The sequence below is a fragment of the Protopterus annectens genome, chromosome 1.part2 (genome assembly GCF_019279795.1).
Source record: "Protopterus annectens isolate FY-2018-M chromosome 1.part2, PAN1.0, whole genome shotgun sequence".
NCBI lineage: Eukaryota > Metazoa > Chordata > Ceratodontiformes > Protopteridae > Protopterus > Protopterus annectens.
The window spans coordinates 963,448,601-963,473,560 of record NC_056727.1 but is presented as its reverse complement, the minus strand read 5'-3'; positions in this window follow the sequence as shown (position 1 = coordinate 963,473,560).

Sequence of the window (24,960 nt, the reverse complement as noted above, 5' to 3'; positions counted from 1 at the left end):
GGCCTGGAGACAAGCATGCGGGTCTGGTAGCCTGGGGGAGACCCAGACAGACTGCACACTTGCAGCCAGGACTGGTGAGGTGGTTACTTCAGGAAGTGAAACTGAAGGTGAGCCACAGCTGCTTGTGGGTACTGATTTTCCCTTGGACAGAGTGACTGCAAGGGCAGAGGTGAGTAGTAGTACCCAGGCTGACAGTGAGGCATTGCTGTCAGAGGATACCAGACTTCCTGTGGAAGGCGAGCTAGGAAGGGTCACAAAGAGAGAGCTGAGACAGGATCAGCTCTCAGACCCTACATTACAAGGCCTGAGAGGGGTAGCTAGTGAAGCACCTGATTCTCAAAGTGAGGGAGAAATCTGTATACTGGGACAAATGGCTACTGTACAGAGAGTGGACCCGTGAGGGAGGGCTAGAGGGTGAGAGAATACAGCAGTTGGTAGTGCCCAGAGCCTACCGCCTGTCACTTCTAATCATAGCCCATGATATTCCCTTTGCAGGTCATATGGTTATAAAATGTAAAAAGAGACATATTATACAGAACTTTTATTGGCCTGGTATTTCCAGAGATGTAACAGGGTACTGCAGGACCTGTGAGCAGTGCCAAAAGGTAGGGAGATAAGGTGAAAGCATCTTTGATGCCTTTGCCTTTGATTGAGGAGTCATTTCAGAGGGTAGCTATAAATATTGTGGGGCCTCTGAGTACCCCAAGTTCCACAGAGAAAAGTTATATCCTAGTGGTAGTAGATTATGCTACAAGATACCCTGAAGCAGTGGCTCTGTGCTCCACTGAGGCAGAAAAGGTGGCAAATGCTTTGTTAGACATCTTCAGCAGAGTAGGTTTCCCAAAAGAATTACTGACTGACAGAGGCACCAATTTCATGTCAGACCTGCTGGCTTGTCTGTAGAAGTACTGTGGGGTGAAGGACCTAAATACCACCCCCTACCATCCCCAGACTAATGGTCTTGTTGAGAGGTTAAACTCTACATTCAAGACCATGCTGTGGACATTTGCAGACCAGTTTAAGAGAAATTGGGACAAATATTTGCCCCATTTGTTGTTTACTTACAGAGAGGTTACCCAGTAATCCACAGGTTTTTCACCCTTTAAGTTGCTTTATGGGCATAGGGTGAAGGGACCTCTAGATTTACTTTGAAATGAGTGGGACGGTGAGTGTAGTGAATTCCACAAGGACTCTGATGTGACTTATGTCCTAAACCTCAGGACAAGGCTCAGAGAACTCATGGGCTTGGCCCAGGAGAACCTGGCAGAAGCCCAACAGCAGAAAAAGGTCAGGTATGACAGGAATGCTTGAGCTAGAGAGTATGCTGTAGGGTAGCAGGTAATGGTTCTTGCTCCTGTCAGACACAATAAGCTGCAGACAGTTTGGGAGGGACCCTACAAGGTGGTAAGGAAGGTCAGTGATGTTAACTACATGGTAGAACTGCTAGGCAGGAGACAGGGGCACAAACTGTACAATGTTAACATGATGACACTTCACCATGATAGGGAGGCCCTTGTGCTGAGTATTTACAGTGGACTGCAGCAAGAGTCTCAGGGGGACTCAGGTGACTGATCTCCTCAGTGAGGCTTGGACTGACACCTCAGTGGAAGGGGTAGCAATGTCCCAGCAGCTATCCCCTACCCAAGTTCGAGAAATCTGAGCAGTGTTACAGGAGATTGCAGACATGTTCACTGAGAAACCATGGTGCACCCACCTGGTACAGCACCATGTGGATACAAGACCCCAAAGACCCCAAAGGCCTATTATGCAGGCTCCTTATAGGGTGTCTGAAATAGTCAAACAGACTCTGAGGGAGGAGATACAAGAAATGTTGGAACTAGGGGTAATTCAGGAGTCCAGCAGTCCCAAGGCCTCTCCGGTGGTGATGGTACCAAAGAAGGATGGCAGCACCAGGTTCTGTGTGGAATACAGGAAATTAAATAGTCACATAGAGTCAGATGCTTACCCCATGCCTAGTACAGATGAAGTCCTACAGCAGCTGGGTGGGGCTAAGTATCTTACCACTATTGATCTTACCAAGGGTTACTGGCAGGTGCCCTTGACTCCCAGTGCTATCGAAAGGTCAGCCTTTGTGACTCCTTTGGGTTTGTATGAGTTCACAAAGATGCCCGCTGGGATGAAAAGTGCCCCACTGACTTTCCAGAGGCTGGTAGGTCATATCTTAGCAGGAACAGGAGATTTTGCCCTTGCTTACCTAGATGATATTGCTATCTACAGCCATTCCTGGCAAGAGCACCTTCAGCATGTCAGAGAGGTGCTGGGCAGACTACAGGAGGCAGGGCTGATCCTTAAGCCCAGCAAATGTTAGGTGGATATGGCAGAGGTCTCCTACATAGGACATAGAGTGGGGAGTAGTGGCCAGAACCTGCCAAAGTGGAAGCCATTCAGGCATGGCCTGCACCTGTTATCTAAAAGCAGGTGAGGACATTTTTAGGGAAAGAAGGATACTACAGAAAGCTTATCCCCAATTATAGTATCATAGATCTGACAAGGAAAAACAGGCCAGATAAGGTAGGGTGGACCTCAGCATGTCAGCAGGCATTCCAGAAGCTTAAAGGAGCTTTGGGAAGACCCTCTGTATTAGCCAGTCCAGATTACAGCAAATAAATTGTTGTGCAGGTGGATGCTTCAAACCATGGGGTGGGGACTGTACTTAGCCAGATTTCTTCAAAGGGAGAAGAACACCCAGTGGGTTATCTCAGTTGTAGGCTCCAACCCAGGAAGGAATACTATGCAGCTGTAGAAAAAGAATTTCTAGCCATAGTGTGGGTACTACAGAAATGCCAGCCTTATCTGTATGGAAGGAAATTCACTGTAGTTACAGACCACAATTCCTTAACATTGCTACATTGAACCAGCCAGCAAAATGCCAAGTTACTAAGGTGGAACCTAGGATTGCAAGCATATGATATGTCAGTGCAGCACAGCAGTGAGGTTAGCAATGCCAACGCAGATGGGCTCTCAAGACAAGAAATGGGGTAAGTTTTTCCCAGATAGACTCAACTCTCTCAAGCAACATTTCTCAAGGGTCACTTGAAAAACTAGCTTGAGTTCTCATGGGGGGGGGGGGATTGTGAAGCCTGCCAGCCCAGCCAGCTAGAATTTTGTAAATAATTCTCTGTCATTTGTGAATAGTAATATGATTTGTATGCTTAGTGGTGCTGCAGTAGCATTGTCGCCTCACGGCAAGACGTTGTCACATTCGATTATCAGTTAGAGCATCTTCTGTGTGGAGGCATGCGTAAATGGGCATGCCTTCGTTGAAGGTTGTGCATCAGGGCTGGTTACTCGGCATGTAAAAATCCACTACCAAACATTAGCGGACCGGCGTTCCACTTTGACGACCCCTGACCGGGATAAGCCAAAAGAGGCTTGCCTTAGAAATGTAAGAAAGCTATATGTTCTGTACTGAGCTTCAAGAATGTAACCACAGTGTGCCCTGCTGGAAAAGAGCAGAAATGTGTATGAACCGCATGCCTATGCAAATGTATGTGTTGATGGTAAAGGCTGCAATATACAGAGCTAACTTGCAAACTCACAGCACAACAACAGCCCTTATGGCCTTTACTAATATGGTTAATAGTTATAGAAATAATGGGCAATATGTACCTATCATATTTGTAGACTTTTCTCAAGCCTTCAATATGGTGGATCACAATAAACTCATTGAGGTCCTCTCCAAATCTAACCTCAGCAGCTCATCTATTTCCTGGTTCCAAAGTTACCTTTCAGGATGACAGTAAGCTGTCCTGTGGCAACAACAACTTTCCTCACTCCTCCCAGTCGCTATAGGTGTTCCACAAAACTCCATCCTTGGCCACCTACTTTTCTTTCTCTTCACCAACCAGCTCCATACCACCACACTTCATGCATCAGTAATACAATACACAGATGACTCAACTCTAATATGTTCAGCTGCCTCCCTGCAAGACTTGCATACCATAACTCAAGATTCCTTTCTGTCTGTGGAAAATTGGCTCATTGATTCCCAACTTATACTAAACTTCAACAAAACTAAACTACTTCTCTTCTACCCAACCAGAACTCCCACTTCCCCCCAGTCCTTTATGAACCATTCCAAAAACAAAACTACCATCCTCCCTAACACTCATACCAAACTGTTAGGAGTCGAAATCGACAATAACCTAACATTTGACATCCACATCACTCAAGTCATACAAAAGTCCACAAAAACTAGGTCTATTATATAAGAATAAGTAATTTTTAACTGTCAGCACCAAAGCTGCTATTGCCCATACACACTTCCTCTCAACCCTCCCATATGCTTCCCCTGTACTAACCAACATACACAAAGCTGACCTCTCCAAATTAAATACTTGCTACAATAAAATAGTCAAATTTGCAAGAGATGCCCCATACAAAACTCACCACTGTATATCACTTAAACAACTCATCTGGTTAGAACTTCCCCAGCTACTTCACTTCAACCAACTAACATTTGCCTTTAAACTTCTACAGAAACCAGATAATACCCCAGCTCTCCAAAATCTTATAAGACAATACACGTCCTCTAGATCCCTTCGCTCAAATAGCAAACTCCTCCTAGATGTCACAAAAGCCAATAACTCAGCTGGGGAATCACTCTTCTCCTGTTATACTTCTAAAACTTGGAACAACCTCTCATCTACTATAACCAATAGTAACTCTATGACACAGTTTAAAATCCTACCAAAATCACATTTAATAGACACATGGCTTTGCCTTTGTAACCATCCTGGCTAACCCCATTCTTAGTACTACTAACTTAATACTACTATTCAGCTTCATTATCCAAAGTCAACTCTTTCATGCCTGAATGGATTGAGGAACTTTTTTCTTGCTGAGCTGGTGGGGGAGAGTAATTTGACTTTTCCCTACAAACAAATGTTGGGGATCAAGTACTATAGTTTATTTCAGCTTCTGTCTCTTTTTTGCGCAAGTGCTAACCCAAAAGCGCTGATTTGAGGCTAAAACTGGAAGAATTGAACACGTTTGTTGTATATTGCATTATTTAACTGTATTTGGGTTCACACTCAAGTGCGAGAGCCGTTTCTATACCTTAAAAGTGTTTTTTCTGTTGTATCTGCTATATTTTTGAAAAAAACAAACAAAAAAATCTTCCTATTTCCCACCTTTCCAAGCTAGAAAAGTCCGGTTTCAGATATTTGCTGGTACCTGGACTGTGTTTAAGCTTCTGTGTTGCCCATATCCTTACATGGATAGAAGGAAGTTACTCTGTTCACTAGTGAGAGTGGGGAGCTTTGAACAGCCTACCTGTCCTTGGAGGAGGGATTTCAGCCCAGAAATTGTAGTTTTATTGGCCATTTTGGGCTAATTTCTATCTCTTTTATCTTTCTGATATAAAAAACGCATTTGCGTGTTTTTTTGTGCTTGTATCAGCTCAGCAAGATCTTGCCAGGTGTCCTGCAGAGTCCTACAGCACCAGAGAGAGAACAGAGAGACTTTGGAGTGCTTAAGTACCTTTTTTCTGTTTTTTCTGCACCTACACATAAACATTCATTCATTAAAATAACTCCTACTCTCTTCATCTCTCTCTGAACTGTGCAGAATCATGCATGAGTCAAATTTACCCACCTCTAAACAACAGTATGTTTCTAGCATAGACAATAGTATGTTTCCAGCATTTCTGGCAGTAAGTTTCTAGCTCTGTACATATGCATTGTGAATGTCCCTAAGTATTTTTATTTACTATTTTTTCTATGTATCTCACCATGTATACATTCTTACCTTTCATAACAAATCTGCTTGTTCTGTTGTAATTGACAGTTATTACATGTATAAAAATGTGCTTTTATTTATTACTTTAATTGTATAAACTCATACATGCTTACCATGTTGTGTAATTGTTACTACTTATAATTGGAGCTTTTCTCCCCGTGCCTCCTCTGAAAATGGGCCTGTGTACAGTCAGACTTTCCGGTAAACAAATGTTAAATAAATAAATAAGTGGAAATTGTTTATGACTCTGTTATCTCTGCATCAGCTCAAAGCAGACACAATGTCTAGAGCTGTAGGCTTTCCTTTTGTCTGGAAACAGAGGTAATTGCAGGTTTCAAATGTAAAGGTGTTTTAACAGTTTTATGATTTCCAGTTTCAGGCAAGTAAGAGATAAGTGTAAGTTGTAAGAGATAAGTAATCTTGACACTGAGGTGTTATATTTTAAGTTCCTATTGGCCTGGAAACTAAAAGCAGAGTTGACAAGAATAATGTAATCTGAGATGACCCAGCAGATATGTTTGTTAGTAATTTAAGAACTATCTCAGAGAGAAAGTCAAGGCATTTTGTATCATGTCTTGGATCTGAACACATCCATCTTCAGCACTTCTCATTTGTATTTGCCTTGCTCTGTAGGTAAGACTTAGATCATAGTATTTCTGTTAGAGATAGATAGGAAAATAGTAAGATCAGTCTAGATATTTTCTGTATTTATGTGAGACTGTCCTGCAATGTTGTTTTAAAGTATTTCCTGTGATTCTGAACTCTGTTGTCACTGTATTGAGTTACTTAGTATTGTCTTGTTCTTTTATTATTTATAATTAAATATATTTAAACCTCTTAATTGTGGCTGGTTTGTGTAGAGATATTTAAGTTCTTAGAGTACTTGCATATGGATTTGGTAACAATGGATAGGCCACCCTTAAATAGCCTTGGCCTTGGACACACTTACCATTTGGATAATAGTAACATCACACAGTAGAATTGGTCACCCTTTATAAAGGCATTATGGTAGTTGATAAGAGTGGTTGGTGGCAGCTAGTACTACCTTATAGTCTGGGCATAAGGGGGCACAGCTAGAAAACCTGAGCCAGCCTTCCCCAGGAGTGTTTGTGTGTTTGTATATAGATCAGATCTCAGAGTATGTGTGTCAGCTACTTGGGCAGGGACATGAAGCACTGGTTGGACAGAGAGGGTGCTAGAGGTTTTGGCTTGACCACTCAGCTGAGATCTGAACCCTATAGCTGTGCCAGTGGGAAGTCTTATTGGAGATCTGGAGAAAGTGGTAGAAACCATCCACAGACTGACTGCAATTTTTGTGTGTTCTTAAGGGAAATTGTACTTTACTATGTGTGTACTTGTCATCCTCCCAATGTGCACATCCCTCACTGGTGTTAGGGGTGAGGATTGAGGCTCCCTGATTACTGGGCCAGTGCAGGGGCTTCACAAGAGGTACCATTTTCAGCTTGACCCAGAATCAGATTGTCACTTCCATGGTCAGTCCTTTTTCCAGCCCCAAAAAAGAAAAAGTTAAGCGAACAGCCTTTGTCACCACAGCAGGCTTGGCTTGCAATTTGTCTCAGCCACAGGTGTGTGACTCTGCTATGACCATTTCTTGTACCTCAGACCACTCATCTTTTACCCTAGATCCATCTGGTGTAGTACCTACAGACACTATGGACCAATGGTTAGCCATATCCTCTGGAGCTGCTAGGGTCCCCTCAGTGACCAAGGGAGAACCAATCTTGTTGGTCCTGGGAGAGGGAACAGGGAAGATTTTCCTATTGCATCAGAATGCTGTGTCTATCCCTGGGGGAGCAGTGGCTGCCATTAGTAATACAGTTGGCCCCATTTTTCCTGTCAAAGAGAAACAGGAAACCAAGCATGTGTCTATGCCTCCTCAAATTTCATTGGATAGGAGTAGTTTACCTTGACTGGCTCAGGGTTTGATTCAGGCTATTAATCCTTCTTGTAGAGTAAAAGAAAGAGAGCTGCCTCATTTCCTGAACAGACTCAAGATTCTGTATCTGAATAAGAAGATGCAGAGACGGATTCAGGGTTTTGTCATCAGATTTCTGATTCAGACTCAGAGGAGAGCTCTCTTTCTGATTCTCTCTGTGGGGGGTTCTCTTGCTCTGAGACTATTGCTGCAATGTCCCATTGTTTTTAGTGGGAGAACACTGTGGTTTCTCATTTCTTTAAAAATATTATGCGTCGTTATAGAAGGATTTTCCAAAACTGCACCCATTCCTCCTGTCCTGTTTTTGAAGATGTGTGAATTACTGCCTGCAGATTTCCTGTTAGCCAGCCAGCTGTCCCCAAAAAGGCAGACAGGATGTATAAAGTTCTTCAGTATTTTAAATTTTTATACACTATTCCCAAACCTGATCCAGCAACTATAGCCTTTGTTGACTCCACTTCTGCTGGGCACTTAGTTAATTCCAATCCATCTCTTTCTGATAAGGCTGGGAAAATTATTAATAGGTATGTGAAAAAGTGTATACTTCTGCAACTTTGAACTTCAGAATTTGAAATGGTCAGACTCATATGTTAAAGTTTATTCTGACATACTGTGAAAGTAAGAGTAATGTTTTATCTACAGCTTCCTTCTGTGAAGAAAAATCTGCTTTAAATGCCTTAGTTTCATCTATTACACAGGTCACTACTCATTGCTTGCAGTGTCTAATAACTGTTGATACTTCTTCCCAGGCTATGGCGACTGGTATGGTTTTAAGGAGATTTGCTTGGCTGTATTCTAAGAACCTTCCAGATAATGTTAAAATGAGATTTTAAATTCTCCCTTGTAGAGGTGATGAAAAAATGTGACGTAAGGTCAAGCTGATCCAGGGAATCTATAATTTTTTCAGCTCTCCTTTTCCAAATTGTTCAAGGGATTTTCTTTTTCCTCATCCAGTTCCAGCAAAAACAGAATAAACAGTCTCAGCAGAAATCAGGTAAACAGACATTTAAGAAGAAGTGGCAAGGAGGTTCCAAAAAGACGTCTCAAACCTCCCAAAACCAAGGACACTTGAATAAGTCTGAATGACTACTCAACAGACTTTGTGACCCCTTACCACTCTGACTCTCTTTTTCTTCCATAAAGTCTGAATCTCAGTTTTTCTCTTTGGCAACAGATTGTTAGACAAATGGGTTCTGGAAAATCATTAATCAGGGTTACAGATGGCAGTGGGAGGAAATTTCTCCTTTCCAGGGAGTCATTCCTCATCCTACAGCTCAGACTGTTTTGTTTTCGACTGTTCTTCATCCCATGCTGTTACAAGGAGTGATAGAACCCTTCCTGTCTCCCAGGTGGGGAAGGGGTTCTATTCCAGGATGTTCCTTGTCCCAAAGAAAGAAAATGCTTGGAGAATAGTTCTGGATCTTTCTTCCCGAAACCTGTTAGTGATAGTGCCTGAATTCAAAATCATGTCACTTCACAATCTGTTGCCTCTTCTTCCTCTTTCAAGTTTCCTGGTACACTAGACTTAAAAGATCCTTATTATCACATTCCTTTTCATCCAGACTCCAGACATTTCTTAAAGTTTTGCAAGTCTGGATCACATTATCAGTTCTCTTCCTTACCCTTTGGACTACCCACTGCACCAAAAGTGTTCGCAAAGTGTCTGGCTCTAGTTATAGCTCATTATAGACTATAGGGGATCCACATTTTTCCATATCTAGATGACTAGCTTATCTTTGCAGAATCTTTCTCAAAATGTCAGGAATCTCTCTCTTGAGTGAGAGATCTCTTGCACAAGCTGGGATTCCAAGAGAACATTCAAAAGCCTTTCTTGACTCCCTCACACAGGATTGTGTTCCTTGGATGTCAACTAGACACTTCAGTTCAAACAGCTTTTCTTCCACAGAAAAAAAACTAGCCCTGGAATTCAATAACACCTACACTAAGTGTACTCTTTGCCTCCTCTCTGACATAACTCACACCATCTTCCTCCTAATTTTAGTTTTCCTACTGATATTCTTGCAGCTTTAAATACTGACAGGGATTCATAAAGGTTACCACAAAGTGTAGACTACATGTACACGTATTTAATCTTTCTGAGTGACTAGAAAGCACAAAAATGTGATAAGAATGTCTGTGAATACATATTGTGTACACTTAGTGTAGGCTTCATTGAATCTGGCCCTAGATCTTTATTTAGATCTATTTCTAAAGTTTTCCACTCAAACATCAGTCACTGTGAGGGAATACCTCAGGATTTTGAGTCTCATGCCATCTATTATTCTGATGATATCCATGGCAATAGTCCACATGGAAAATATACAGTGGTATCTGAAATAGCTTTGGTCTCACCATCAACACCCTTTATCTTTTCATATCTCAGTACCGGAGTTTGTTATAAGAGGAATCACTTGGTGGAGACAACAGATATCCTTAAATCAAGGTCTTCCCTTCTCCCTCCCTGCTTCCAAACACTCAGTCACCACAGATGTTTCAGACTTTACTTCGGGAGCAGTTTCAGGAGACATAAAATTCCAGGAGGTATGGAACACCAAGGATGGATGCAAGCACATAAATATCAAGGAGATGACTGTCCTGATCATGACATTCAGGTCTCTGAACCATCTTTGCTCCCTAGGACCTCATCAAGTGGTTACAGACAATACCACAGTAATGTGGTACATCAACAAGCAAGAGGAAAACAGGCTGTACCCCCTTTGCAGACTAGCTGTGTTAGCTTGAGATATAGCTTCACAGCACAATCTCACTCTACAGACATGCTACATTCCATCAGAGCAAAACTGTGTGGCAGACAAACTCAGCAGGACCAAAGCAGACCCTCACGAATAGAAACTAGATCCGAGTCTTCCAAGATTTGATCCATCTGTGGGGAGTGTTCCTTAATTAGACCTCCTTGCCTCCTCTCTGAACAATCAACTGGCAAAGTTCTGTTCCGGGACTCCATGCAAGAAGGTCTGGAAGACAGATGCCTTTTCTTTTCTTTTCTTTTCTTTTCTTTTCTTTTCCTTAAACAGGAATGTTCCTATATGCCTTTCTACCTGTCCACTAATATCCAGGGTACTTTTGAAGATTCAGAAGGAATTCCCTGGGATCACTGTGGTGACTTCCTTCTGGCCCAGACAACCATGGTTCACCCTTCTTTTGGAAATGGAGAAGGGCAATTACCATAAGCTTCCTCACGGAATGGATCTACTCACACATAAACAGGGGTGTTTGATACATTCCAACATCAGTCATCTTCAATTGGACTGCCTGGATGATAGTGTCTTAATGCCTTCAGGCACCTGTTTTCTGAGGACATGCAGTAGGTACTAATGGAGGTAATAAAGCCTGCAACTAGAAAATCATATATTAGCAAATGGAAACGTTTTTTCTAGTTAGTGTCAACAACATAACCAGTACCCATTCAGGGTTAGTTGTTCTCTAGTTTTACAATATTTGTATGAGTTACTGTCCTATAGCCTTTCTTAGTCCTCTGTCAAGGTTCATTTTTGAACCATTTCAGCATGCCTGCCTATGGATCCTCCTCTTTCAAGGCAGTCTCATTTCAAAATATTCTTGAAAGGGGTGTTGCATAAGAAGCCTCCAAGTAAACCAGTGGCCAGTCTTTGGGATCTAAATTTTGTGTTAGAGAGAATCTAACACTTGCTCCATTTGAACCAGCTAATCTATCTGCCTCGAGGTTCTTAACATGGACAACAGTTTTATTGATTGCTCTGATCTCTGCAAGAAGGGTATCTGAGTTTCAAGCTCTTATGGTGAGTCAAATCCCCACCTAATTTTCAAAAAAGACAGGGTTTCTCTGAGAACTAATCTTTCTTTAATGCCTAAAGTGATATCTGAGTTTACTTTAAGTCAAACTATCCATCTCCTCATTTTCTTTCCTGAACCTAGAAATGGGGGATAAAGGATACTCCATGCCTAGGATGTCCACAGACATCCTGGGTACTATTTTAATAGAACTAAATCTTTCAGATCATTTGATCAATTGTTCATTTCTTGTGAAGGTAAGAAGAAGGGGTAACTGGTATCAAAACATACTATTTCCAAATAGCTGTCCAAGGCTATTATCTTTTTTATACTCACCATGAGAAAGCTATTCCAGGCAGGGTCAAGGCCTCCTCTACAAGGACCGTCGCTTCTTCTATGGATTTTTGGAAAGGGTTGGATTCTAGAAGTATTCCAAAAGCTGCTGCTTCGTCCTCTGTATTTACTTTTACAAAGCACTATAAGATGGATTTCTTTAGATCATGTTTTGCTAGGACCATTCTCAAGCGGTTCTTGGACCCTTCTCCTTCCACCTCCCAAATGTAGTTGCCTATGGTAATCTACCCATATAGCTAAGGCTATTGCAGTGGTGATCAATATGAAGATCGGAGTACAGTTGTGTATGGTGAACCTACCATAACAGTAGATGTTTGAATGATCACTGCTGCAATAACTGCTCTCTCCTTCCACCCCACCCTTGTTTTCTGGTGTGTTTTTTTATACCAGGGTGTGAAAATTTATTTTTTGTTATTCCTAGCCTTGTCCTTTCAGGTCTCAGCCTTCTTCTCTGTGCTGGCTGGAAAGTTCTGAAAGGCTTCACTCCCAAACTAGGTCAGCTCAGCTTGAGCTGCTCAACAGTTTGGGTGCATGGAAGATGCCCAAAATCTTTGAAAAACAGGCCAGCTGTTATATCCTTGGCAGGATATAGCCATATAGCTAAGCCAATGCAGCAGTGATCATTTGAACATCTACTGTTACAGTAAGTTCAACTTACACAACTGTACTTTCTAATATCTCTTATTTGAAGGAAGAAAGTACTTTGTAAAAACAAGCAATCAGCAAACAATGTCATTCTCCTTCAGTTTATCATACAGTGAGGTCTGTCTGCAATGAGGGTTTTGGCCTTCAGCATAGGAGACGACTAAATGGGACAGTGTTTCAGAAAAATGTTCTACTGTAAAGGTTATCAAAATGAGCAAGGAACACTGACCAAATAGATTGTTAGTTGTTCCTGCATCAGATGTTTTGTACATACTGAGAGATTTAGTACATGCCACATACAGTTCTATATTAGAACATTGAAATTTCACAATTTCGAATGTTCTAATATCGACCCCTATTCAGCGAATGCTGACAACATCGAACATGCAGAACAGCAAATTTTTTCCTAGGGAAAAATTTGCTGTTCCGAAACACATACACACAACACAAGAACACCAAACAAACAGCAATCCACGCACATACACCTAAAATCTTACAGCTAACCCTACACTAAACTGTACAAACACCACTAACTATTCACTTACCTTAACCCAAACCCTAACCCTAAGATCCGTCACTATCACACACTCACCTCACCCGCACCCTAATCCTAACTCACCTAACCTGCCCTAACCCTCACGTCCACACAATCGCACACATACCTAACATGCACCCTAACCCTAACTCACCTAACCCTCAGCCAATCGCACACTTACCTGAAACCGACCCATAACTTTCCACCACAGCACTGAAAATAGTGAAATGACAGAAACGGACAACTGAATTCTTTCCCTAGGAAAAAATTTGGTTTTCTGTCATTTCACTATTTTCAGTGTTCGTTGAATAGGGGTCGATATTAGAACATTCGAAATTTCGATGTTCTAATATAGACCCGCCACATACAGCTCACTTTCAGTCACAGACCATTTCTCTATCACAGACATCAAAATCTCACTGGCAGCCATTTTTTTATCACACCAAAACTTCTATTCAGCAATGGAGGAAGATTCTGTAGTCAACGTTCACATATCGTTAACATAAAAACTACAAAATTGGCCCTCAAAAATAGATATAAGGAATGTGAGGAAGTTAGGAACCAATTCATTAAATGCCACACTAATCAAGTGTGACTCCTACAGAAATGGGATTTCCCATATTTTTGCACAGACTGCCAGCCCATTGCCCTTCTACATCTCCCCATAATTACCATAACCATCTTTTAGGGCTCTACCCTTTCTGGGAAAGGGGGGTCCAACTTGATAAGACTGAAAGTCAAAGAGTTGTTTCTCAAATTATCTCATATTTTAAAAAATATATATTTTAGAAATAAAAAATGTTACCACAAAAACTATGAACGAGAGTTCCAATAAAAGGCTGCTAAGAACATGAAAAAAAACACACTTTTAACCTTATTTTAATAAATGCCTTATACTCTGCTAAAACATAGTATTCTGGCCTCATATTTTCAATATACCATTTATGGGTGACTACCAACTTAACTTCAGCTTTTAATTTGTGCAAACTGGATCCAAAATGCAATTCGCAAAAATGTCTGTGAAACAGAATTAACAAATGAATTTGCACAATGGCACACAACAGTTAGACAAAAGTGTCAGATTATAAAATGACTGCCCTGGAAATTTCATATCAAATGTTTCAGTTAAAAAGTTATAACCCTGCACAGTAATTTATTAAATGGGCAACTCATTTTTCCATTATTTTCAACAAATTACCATATCTCTTCCAAAACTTAACATTTTCAGTTTATCCATTCAAAATGCCCTCTATGAGCACCATCTTTTACTATGACATCGAATTTGTGCAACTCATATCCAGTGTATGATCTACAAAAATGATTGCAAGAGGACATTTACAAATGAAATTGTACAATAGCACAGAACAGTTTGACAGAAAGGTCCTGAAAATGATTACCCAGAAAATTCTATACCACAATTCCACATAGCAAAAAACGTTAGAATCCTCTACATTTAATTAATTTAAAATGAAAGTTTATAAAACATGAAAAACAAGCATTTTAACATCATTTTTATCAAATGCCATCTGCCAAATGAATATATTTCATGTTCACATTTTCAACATACCATCTATGGGTTACCAGATCAGGTCCAAAATGTGATTTATTAAAATAACTGAGATAACACATACAAAAGGAATTGTGTAACAGTACAAAGTGTGGCATTAGGGGCCTTAAATGACCACACTGAAATTTCATACCAGAATTCCCCACAGTTAAAAAGTTATACATTTCTCAATAATCAGTTAGTTAAAATGGACAGAGGAAATATTTTAGTTTAAAATGCACTACTGTTATCACAGATAAACAATTAAACATAAAAAATATACTGCAAAAAGTACAGATGACCATTTTATAAGTGTATTACTGTACTTGGGGATGTGCATGGTACAGATATTACTGTGTACCCAGAAATTTTAAGGCACAAATCCAACACTCCTGTGTGTGTGGTAGTTTATGCACCCTTGTGTCTTACTGCACACAGAATGATAATCTGAAAATGCAGTGAGACTGTATTAAATGACTGCTGTGGTCAGGAAGTGAAAAGAAAAATAAGTTAAAAGCATGTTTTTTCTTTGAATCTTGATCTAATATGGAACAATAAGTCAAGAGGTTTGTATTATTTTATAAATTGTTCAATTCCAAAATGGCCTTGTAGGCGATTCCCTTGAAATGTGGTTTTCTGCTTCAACTAAGTTTTTTCTTCACACTACGCACTATGCATCCACACAATATGAGACTGTATGTCCACGCCTCTTCCTCATTCATCAGGCAGTTCTTGCACTCTGACCATGAATACTCTGAATAACTGTTTTCCCTGAAAATGTCTGAATACATTTTATACTCACTCCATTAGATCTTATTAGTTTGCTTTATCCTAAGTTTAGATTTATGAGCCCCTCCTTATTTTTTCCCCAAATAGTGGCAAAATAAGTTACTTTTTCAAAGAATATACAGTATTGTGATTAAGTCTCCGATGACAGCTAGTTTATTATGTGTTGGAGACATAGATTTCAAGCTTGAGAAATGAATTTTGGCATCCATGTCAAGAGCACATAATGCATTTACGACAGTAGAGACACTTTCAAAATTCTTTGTAGTGCATGGAACGTTATATGTTCTATCCACTACCAGTTAGAGATAAAGAAAACAAAAAATAAAGAGAAAGTGTGTTTTAAGCCAGTAAAGCATCCTTGCTTAAAAATTCTTGACAAATCCAAAAATAATATGGGAATGGGGGGGCAAAGGATCAAAATCAAGGACAGCTTTTAAATCTTCAGCTCTAATTCACTTATGATGCTGAGAAAGCAACAAATTATGCATCAAAAGGATTTTAACAGGGACTGAAGATCATTGATGTGATTGTGTGTTCAACTGTTTATTTTACTGTGCATTGAATAAATTGCCATTTTTTTCATACTGGAGTCTTGTGCAGCCATTCATTTGCCAGTGGAGCTGTTCTTCCCTTTTGTATGCTAGAGGTGGAACTATTGTCAATCAAATAATTTATTTAAGCTAACAGGGAAATGATGGCTAGACGCTGGCCATTTCCAGACAAGGCCTGGGGAACAGCTAAAGATGATTAAAATCTACAGTTAGAATTTGATGTAATATAAAATATAACATGATTCGTAACAGTATAGAAGTCAAGAAATAGTTACTTCAGCATATCTGTACAACTCATACAGTGCAAGACAGGCACAAAAGCAAACCGTCAGCAGCAAATATCTGAGTAGCAACTATTAGACAGTCAACAAGAAATGAGAACGAAACTTTGTTATTTTGCATAGATTTTGACTGCTTGTACCCCACAAAGAATAAAATGTCTACACATAAGGATTCAAAATGATATAAATATTTATAATAAGAAAGCAGAGTAGCAGTAATAACACGAGAAGATAAAGGAACACTTGCATGCCGGAGGGCTTCAGGTTCAGTCTCAAACGAGAGCTTATTTTCTTTCATATTTCCATGCTTCAAATCAGACTGAGTAATTCTATAGTATAACTAAGTATTCCTTGTTCAACAGATAATTTTTGAGAACCTTTCTGAGCAATTCTATAGTATAACTAAGTATTCCTTGTTCAATAGATGATTTTTGAGAACCTTTCTGAGCAATTCTATAGTATAACTAAGTATTCCTTGTTCAACAGATGATTTTTGAGAACCTTTCTGAAGTTCATTTAAGAGAGATTTGCAAAGTCACAATTACTGCAAAGTTCCCCTTAAGTCAAGGCAGAATGATCCAGGAATGCAGTCAGATAAGCAAAGTCTAATACTAACGAAAGGACAGCCAGTTGCATCAAGACTACAGATGACAACACTTTGCAGACAGTTAAGGAAGAAAGGAAAGATGAAAAGACAATGAAGCTACATAAAAAAGGATGATGGATGGAAAAATGATGGAAAAAGCAGTGTTGCTAAATGAATATTTGTAGTAACATGGTCCAGGTAAAAGGACTTGACCCAAGCCCGTTCACAGAAAAGAAAATGCTCAAGAAAGAACTCTGAAAATTAAAGCTGAGGATGACAGTGGGGCCTGATGGGAAGTACCCTATATATTTACAAATATCAGGGAAGAACTAATAATACTACTAACATTTTAGCAAACCTTGAAAGGGGGCAACTATTTTTGAAGAGGGGAACAACCAAAATGTGATTCCCTTTCACAACAATGGCAGCAGGATAACAATTAGAAACTACTGAAAATTTAGTTGTATGGAATTATGTCACTGTTAAAAGAAATAATTACAGAAAATTTCCAAGCTATTGTGGCTTACAACATAACACTGAAAGAATTTACAGAATTAGGGATAGCCAAACCTGGACATAGCTTCCTTTATTTTTAATGTTTGATTTTTTTTTTTTTGTTTAGATGATCTAATCCTATTTCAGCTAATAGCATCAAAACAATATATTAGTTAATATGAATGCATTTTTAAGAACGATTATCAACCATATAATAAATATATGGGATTTAGAAAAGAATACATTGCAAAAAAAGTAGCAGTCAATACTTTACACTTCAATGGCTTTCAGTAATATAGAGGCAAATAAATCCTTGGGAAGGTCAAAGGCATGATCTAAAATTTGACTATATATTCCATGCATAAGTGCAAAATAACTTAAACTAAAAAGCCAACACAAGGAAAGAGTACAGAAGTGAGATCAGAGAGATGTAGAAACAACGACAGAAATGGACCTAGTCAATATTCCTGTTCAGTAGTGTAAAGGTAAGCAAGTAGAGTGTGAGAGAGTAATTTGAAATAACAGTAGCAGTGCTACATGAATTGGTCTAAGCTTACAAGGCCAAAGATAAAAAGACTGCAAAAAAAACCTCAGCAGCCAACCATAGCTTTTGCTGAATGTACATGTTTACAGCATGGCAATTTCCCCTGCACCCTGTGTGTGAAGAGCTTTGCCCCATGACTTAGAATCTCTTGCTTGGATCTCAAAATTACTAGTTAGTTGTTTGAACATAATAGCTCAATGTCCACCTGTTCATAGTACGTTGCTCACTTCATAATGGAGCAAGATTGTAGGGCTCACATGTTAGTCTGAAGTCGGGGACCCTGAGACAGCTGTTATTTTGGCAATCTGAAGTCAGGGACCTTGAGACAGCTGTTATATTGTCTCTCTGAAGTTGGGGACCCTAAGACCATTGTTATATTGTCTGTCTGAAGTCAGGGATCCTGAGACTGCTGTTATATTGTCTGTCTGAGGTTGGGGACACTGAGACAGCTGTTATATTTTCTGTCTGAAGTTGGGGACCCTGAGACAGCTGTTATATTGTCTGTCAGTGATGCTATTTCTTGAGCTGCAGTGACCTCACAGTAAGAATAATAAAGTAAGGCAATGTGTGGTAAAGTTCCTCCACATCAGAGGTTTCCAAGGGTCTTGTCTTGCAAAAAAAAGTGCTTTCCATATATGACTCACTTGTTAATAATATAATAAGACTGAGTACATATATTCTAATATGTGCACTTAGATTGCCATTTACAACATCTTATATTATAGTTGAGCTATTGTGATTTGAGCTTGGATGTAGCAAGGAAATGTAATCATTCTGTGCTCTACACCATTTTCTTTTTTTTACTCAAATGATTTTTATTTTGATAAAATAACACAATGTTTTAATACATTCATAACATTCAATAACTATTTACAGTATTTACATTCAGCCTGACAAAAATAATTCAAATAAAACATTTGTAATTAAATAATTAGTTAATATGTGAACTATGATAGTTAGGAAGAGTTTGGTTCAATCTGTAGGATATCGATCAAATTCAAAACTTTCGTCCACAGACTATTAACCAATGGCTTAGGAAAAGTTCTTAGCTCTTTAGTTCTTTTCTCCTTTAATATGCATTTCTTCAGTGAAGATAGGAATTCTTCCATTGTGGGTGCTACATTAGAGTTCCATCTTCTAGTTATACATTTTCTGGCTATTGCTAACATTGTCCACAACAAATACAGGTCATCTTTCTTCATATTATTATTATTAACAATATTCAATAAAATTAAAGACTTTATCAAAACAAATAAATCTGTATAGATAGCTTGAAGAAATGTGTTATTCTCATTCCAATATGGTTTAATATTAGTACAGTCATAAAAAATATGAGACTAGTTAGCATTAGTGGACAGGTGACATCTCCAACATAACTTGCTGTTTGAAGGGTTCATTTTTGAGAGTTTCTCAGGTGTGTAGAAATTTCCAATGGAAAATCCTCCAGAATTGTGAATAAGAAGTTAGTTTAATTGAAAATAAAATGTTTGTTTTATCTTCCATTGATAATGATATTTGAAACCGTTTAGTTAGGTATTGCCAGTAAGAATTTTTAGGAGCTGTCTTATAGACAATTAAAGTATTATATAGATATGATGGTTCATTCTTAATATTGATATTATTATATAGGATTCCAAAAAAACAGTTTATAATTTTTGGTATGGTTGTAAAGGATGAGTTGTGTATTATTCTACACATATCCTTAGTATATTCTGTGACACTCTTAAGAACCAATCAGTCATTAGGGGATAAGCCATAGATTGACAATATACATTGTGTGTTCAAAGCTTGTTGGTTTTCAATACATCACAGCCAACAAAATAGGTTATTATTCTCCCATAATCCAAAAATCTCTCTATGTGTTTTATCAGGGAAATCCCTTGTAATAGTAAATGGTAATAAAAATCTATACCACAGTTTTATATCTAAATTTGTGTTGATGAATTTTGTAGCACATCAAAAATATTATTAGTGTTAGTTTAGTTAATTTTGTTGTACTATACTGTAAATTTAAACTTAAATAGAGCCATATCTTGTTATCTTTGTCAATTACCAAAGCATTTTTGATAAATAATTTTCATTCATTAGTATAATTGAGAGTAACTGTTTCCAGTTGGAAGAGTATCTAGGATTTATCCAATTCATCACTATTTTAATTATAGATGCCTTTATATAAATTTCAATCTCTGGGAATTTTAACCCCCCTTGTTCCCATTTTCAGATATGATGAGAATATGCCACTTTATTTCTTTTGGGGTACCATAGGAATTTCATCAAAGTTGAAGTGATTTCTTTAAGGATTTTCTTTTCTGGTGGAAGTATAAGAGCTTGTGCTATATATAATATTTTAGGTAACAAAACCATTTTATCAGTTGTAACCTATCATCAAATGTTATAAAGAGATTATTCCATTTGCTTATCAATGTCTTGATTAAGTCTATGGCATTAGCATAGTTAAACTGTAAGGTTTCCCCTATATTCTTACATAGGACTATTCTTAAATAGTCTAGAGTTGAAACTTGGTTTCCAATAATATGATTAACTGGAACCTGTATGTTCTTTTTTTTATTTAATAATAAATATTTTGATTTAAATTTGTTGAAGGAGAATCCTGAGATTTTTTGGAAATTTCTTATTACTATATCTACTTCACTTAACACTTCCTTATAGTTGGGTAAGCTAAGTAAGACATCATCAGCAAACATCATTATTTTAGATATATATTGGTCATATATATTTATACCTCTTATCACTGGGTTATTACGTATTAAGATGGCAAGTATTTCTATAGCCAGCACAAATAGGATAGGGGACATGGGACATCCTTGTCTAGTACCTCTAGTGATTTGGATTGCTTTGGAAGTAAAGGGACCTAATTTGACATATGTTAGATTATTCTCATAGATTTTCTTTATCATTGTTATAAAATAGGGGGGGAAATCAAATAATGCTAAGATTTTAAATAAATAATCCCAATTTAAGGAGTCAAAGGCCTTTTGAATATCTAGACCTATAAACAATGCTTCATGGTTTCCTCTATTGAGGTAATCTATCTGTGTTAATACTCTTTTAATATTATCCTGTGTATGCCTGTTATGTATGAAACCAGTTTGGTCTTCATTAATTATTTTAGATATGGGCATTTTCAATCTGTTGACCATAATTGACATGAATAATTTATAATCATTATTCAACAAAGAAACTGGTCTATATGAGTTGCAATGATTAGGGTCCTTATTCTCTTTTAATATAGGGGAAATTAGAGAATATCTCCAAGAAGGAGGAATTTTTGCTAATGTTTGAACTTCAAGAAAGGTTTTATGTAGGAGAGAGATTATAGAAGAAGGGAAAAATCTATAAATTTTGTAAATTAAGCCATCTATTCCAGGTACTTTATTAGACTTACTTCCTTTAATCCCATCTATAATTTCCTTTTGAGAATAAGTTTTTGTAAATCTAGCTTACGTTCCTCAGGAATTCTTGTTATATTGGGAACTATATTCTCCAACTTCTCACATTCATTTGTACTTATTTTATCTTTATGATGCTCTGCATAATGATAATTAAAAACCTCCAGGATATCCCTATGTCTGAGACTTTTTTCTTTTCCCTTCATGAAAGATACTATCAATATTATTAATTTTTGATTGTTTCTTAACTTTCATACATAGGTTATTAAGATGCTTAGGAGAGGTAGCATAATAATTTAATTTAAGTTTTTCCATAGCTAAATTAGTTTTATGGGATAATATTTCATTGTATTTCTTATTTGCTTCTTCTATTTTCTTATTATTATCTGTAGCAATTAAGTTCTGATTAGATTTAAGAGATAATATTTGATTTTGGAGTTGCTGTAACTCAGAGTCCCATTCTTTAATTTTATTTTTGTACCAGCTAATGGTTTTGCCATATAGATAGGCCTGAAGCAAACACAATTATGGTTTGGGATTTTTTTAATCTCTAAGAAAAGTTGTAGTTCAGACGATAACCAAGATTTAAAGTCTTTCATTTTTGTGATATATGAAGGAATCCTTGAAGTAATAACTAACTGATTGAATTTCAAGTGCATTGTTAACAACATGGAATTATGATATGAAAAGGGACAAGGTTGTATTGAAAAATTCAAGATTTTAGAATAAAGATCTTGTGAGATAGAAATTGTATCTCTTCTAGATTGGGTACCATGTCTATAGTCTTGGTGTGAGAATATTAAAGAATTTGGTCCCAAAACATTTAAGGTGTCTTTTAATTTAAACATTTCTGCCCATTTTTAAACTGTTTGGCTGAGAATGATAGTCTAGGAGATTATCTATTGATAGTATCTGTAATATCTGTAATACAGTTGAAATCACCTCCTAGTATAATATTACCTTTAGAAGTAGTTGTAATAAAGTCTAAGTGTTTCTTAGCAAGTCCAACTCCCATATCTGGGAACCAATATAAATTAACCAGGGTCCAAATTCTATTATTAAACTTAAGTATAAATAAGGCCATGAGTCCATCATTATCTACATGTTTGTAAATAATTTGGGGATTTAAGAAAGTCTTTTTCCATAGAATTGTTACTCCTCTGTTCTTGTTTTTAAAAGAAGATTGAGTTAGTATTGTGTATTCCTTAGGGTCCCATATAAATGTGTCATTTATTTTAAAGTGTGTCTCTTGAAGAAAAACTACTTGAGCCTTGTTTAGTTTAAGATACCTTAGTAGGTTAGCTCTCTTATGTGGGTTGTTTAAGCCATTAATATTTAAAGACATCAAAGTTACATCCATATCAGAATTCTTTAAAGATAGCAAATAATAAAAGTACTTGTATCAATAGAATCCTGTATACATAATACTCTTCCTGAATAGACAACAGAATATCAATTGTTGCATTTCTATTTATCTCAATCCAAATAACTTTCCCCATGAAAGTTAAAAGTAAAACAATTGTGTCAGGCATTTCAAAACTAGAAAAACATACATTCCTAGTCTAACAAACAAAACTAAATCTGCTAGACTACCTATCCCAACCATCAACCTTTGTTGGTTCGAGCCCATGAAAACAAAGTAAAAAATGGAGAATGTATTATAAATTAAGAGAAAAATAGTAGTGATAGGCGACTAATCAGATACTGAATCCAATTAGATTTTAGAGATAGGTTACATACGCTATTATTAGAAACATTAAACATTTATACAGTAATTATTCACTAAGGAAGCAATAGACATATTAGGATATATATGATCTGAATTTAGTGCTTAATAGTCTAAAGAAACATTAGCTTTATTAACAAACTGAATGATTACCCAATATACCTAAGCATGTCATCCGTATTAGTTCTAATAAAAACTTCTAAATGACAGAACAAATCAAAGAATCATTTAGCATTTATATTAATTTACCCTCTGAATAAATCTTATCATGACAATCTCCCACTAAATACAAACATCAGAAGAACTGGGTGTTAGCACATAGTTGAGTGCGTGTCTTTCTCAAAAGATGTTAACATAGATTCTTAGAAATATTCCATAAGACATACTTGTCTTCAATTAACTCCAAAACATTTTGGAATAGCAGATGTCTAAATGACTGACTAAGAATCAATAATAATTAACTGACATCAGTTAATATGACAAAAAATAATAAAAAACATTATTTATATAAAACTTACTGTGGACAACAGGTCTTAAAATGAATGACTCAAACACAGATATTACTGAGGTCTTTCCGTGTCATAAAATGCTAATATACTAAAAAACATGACTTTATAATAACTGAGAACATTACATCTGAAGCATAAAATAATATCTAAGATACAATATGAAATTTACCATATTAAATGCAAAATATAGTTCAATTGAAATTGTTCACACATATATTGTCTAGGATTTAGTATAGTATTTGAGTATCCTTACAGTTATTACCATTAGCCATAAGCATTTTCTGTAAACGTATAAACCTATACTTAACACTTGCTAACTGCATAGAAAAGTTATTTATAAAGATCTATTTATAAAAAATCCAGTATATTCACAAGAAATAGTGGCTATAATTAGCTGTTTACAAGAAAAAATAACATTTCTGTATATATTTGATCACAAAATATTGTCACTATTATAAAAGGGAACAGTGAATATGTTTGCAGTCAGTGTGGCTCATAATTCTTGTAAGAGAAGCTTACTATGCTATATTAACCAATCAGTGTCTTGACAGTCACAAGTAGGCTTGCATATACACATTAGTTGTAGTATAATTTGATCTGCATGCAAATAATGCATGATGCCATGAGCCAAGTAAGAAAGCTTCACTTCTTAAATTTCATACTGACATTTTCCCACCCAGCACGCTACACAGTACAGTTTCCTGATCTCACTTTAACTGTATCACAAAGTCTGCTTACTTACAGTAACAAATGTAAAGTTTAACTGTCAGATACTTCCAGTGGCGGCTCGTGCCATCGGACTACAGGACTGCAGCCCTCCCAGCAAAAAGAGTTAAGTTTCATTTATTGTACAATCCATTCATTCAATAACAAATATATTTAAATAAATATTTCGTTTGTGTTGTGCAATGTGCAGCTCTAACGAGTCTGACCGACTCGCAAAGTCCCAGAACTCGAACTGCGCATGCTCTTCGAATTCCGGGGTTTTTTTTTTTTTTTGTTTTTTTAGCATTTCTGTAAGTCTGCTGAACTGCTGTAAAAGCAGTCTAAATTAATGAGAAGGCATCAATGTGATGCTCAGAAGTCTAGGCGGTTTTAACCGCACAGTAAGTAGAAGGGGGGTCGGACTGCCACGTCGGCAGTCACATACGTGACATGGACGGCTGGACAGCTACTGATTGGTTCTCACTCTCTTCTCGAAAAAGAGAGCGAGAAACAATCAGTAGTAGAAGTAGCCTGTAGCACAGCAGTCTTTATTTGTGCTACGGTGCTACTGTTAGTGCAGTCACTGAGTTAGACAGAGCAGAGGGAAAAGAAAGATATCCTTTCCTCGAGACAGACACAAGTGAAATTATTAAAACTTAACTGAGGTAGGTGTCAGCTTGGCTCTGCACTGTACAGATGTCAGTGTAATGTTTTGTTTTGTTTTTTTATAACAGTAGATAGCTTAATTTTTGCATAAAGTGAGACAATGTGTAGTGCTTCAGTTCAGGTTTAAATT